Raw genomic sequence first — 2,221 nt, 5'->3', positions numbered from 1 at the left:
ATGGAAGTCTCCACAGAAATGAGTTTGCATTGGCAGCCACCATTATGGAGAGAGCTAACTTGCTCTTTGCATTATGGGTAAATCTTGCATAAGAGATGCCAGCAGAATGTTCTCAGGAGGCTGTCACCTATTCCACTGATGATAGAATCAGTTCACACACTCATTCATTTTTTCATTCATAAAATGGAAGTTTATTTCCATGTGCCAGGAACTGTCCTGGAGAGGTCCTTCTGCAGACAGATGGAAGGGTCATGGGCCTCCAACACTTAATTTCTATGAAGGAGTTAGGTACTTGTTATGGGCGGACTTGTGTCCCCCAAAACTCATATGTTGAAGCCCTAACCCCCAGTACCTCACATTGTAACAGTATTGGGAATAGGGCCTTTAAAGAGGTGACTAAGTTAAAATGAGGCCTTCACGGCTTCTCTGGTGGTGCAGTGGTTAAGAATCTCCCTGCCAATGCAGGGGACACGGGTTTGAGCCCTGGTCCAGGAAGATCCCACATGCCGCAGAGCAACTAAGCCCGTGCACCACAACTACTGAGCCTGCGCTCTAGAGCCCGTGAGCCACAACTACTGAGCCCTCACACCACAATTACTGAGCCCTCTCGCCTAGAGCCCGTGCTCCGCAACAAGAAGCCATTTCAACGAGAAGCCCACGCACCACAATGAAGAGTAACCCCTGCTCACAACTAGAGAAGGCCCGCATGCAGCAATGAGACACAACACAGCCAAAAAATAAATTTATTTTTAAAAAGTAAAAAAAGAAAGTGAAGGTATTAAAAGTAACATGCCTCATTTGTTTGAGGATTAGGGTTAATACATATAAAACAAACTTAGAACATTGCATAGGATTTAAAGTATGAAAACTTTAAAAGGACACTAAAGTAGAATGTATTTTGTTCACCCATGTTTTCGCATTATTAGATCTCACAAGCGTATAAACCTAACACGATTGCAACAAATAAGTTTTTTCACTAGTCAGTGATTTTCAAATGCATACAGTACTCAAGAGGGCCTTGCCTCTAGGAACATCTTGCAAGTTTAACAAAACCTCAAGACCACCCACATTCACCCGTGCTGTAGACCATGATGATTTGAGTAGTTCTAAGTAGGACAACCTCTGAAGACCTACTTTGGTGGATATTAATATTTAATATTCCTTTTTAACATCACTGTTGAACTTTTTTGCCATTTGTTTGCACAGTCCTCCAGGTTTGGGCTCTTTCTGCTTCTACATCATTCTGAATACCACCAGGTCTCTAGTTGCTTTGCAATTGGATTCTCTTTTTTTTGGCCACACCACGCAGCTTGTGGGATCTTAGTTCCCCAATCAGGGATCGAACCCAGGCCCTGGGCAGTGAAAGCGCAGGAGTCCTAACCGCTGGACCGCCAGGGAAGTCCCATGTACCCAATTCTTTAATATCCTTCTAAAGTGAACAAAAGATAGTTGGAGGGCAGAAGATGAGTTTTATGTATCTCTTTTATCCCACAAATAAATCCAGGTCTGTGTACACTTAGGTTATGAAAGAAAATAACTGAACTAAAACACCATTGGGGCTGCATCTTCCCTTAATATTATATACCACTATCATTCTTTCAATTCCCTCCAACCAAGACCAACTGATAACTTCTTCCAGGAGGTTAATATGTGCAAATATCTGTGCCCTTGTTTTCTAACCTTACCCAAATGTATAAACTTCCTTCCCAACAGGACAATATCACAAAATATTAGAATGCCAGATACTTACACCCTGGGAATGTGATGGGGATAAGTATCACTCATTTAATACATAGCCAGCAAAAACAAGTCTAAAATAAGAATTTTTTAAAAGGTACTCAAATAAGTCTCAAATTTTAATAAGATCCTCTATAAACACATTTATTTGCTACTGAAAATTGAAACAGCACATCAAAAATTTTTATTGCAATTCAGCGTGCTGTTCTAACAATGCTGTGGCCAAGCCACCCAACGTTATATTCTTCACTTTCCTTCCACACAAGTTAATTTGTTTCACAAAGTGGAACTAAAATATATTCAAGTCATTCAAATGCAAGCTACATAGATTCCTTATAAGTTACTGTATTAAGGTAGAAAAGAGATGCAAGAAAAAAAGACAACACAGAACTTATAGGTTATCAAAATATTGGTACACAATCTTTCCCAAGCTTCATAATGATCCTAAAATTACCAGGACGAAAAAATAGTACAAGAATAAGGT

The sequence above is a fragment of the Globicephala melas genome, chromosome 10 (assembly GCF_963455315.2).
Source record: "Globicephala melas chromosome 10, mGloMel1.2, whole genome shotgun sequence".
NCBI lineage: Eukaryota > Metazoa > Chordata > Mammalia > Artiodactyla > Delphinidae > Globicephala > Globicephala melas.
The sequence above is the reverse complement of the archived record's forward strand: the minus strand, read 5'-3'. Positions refer to the sequence as shown.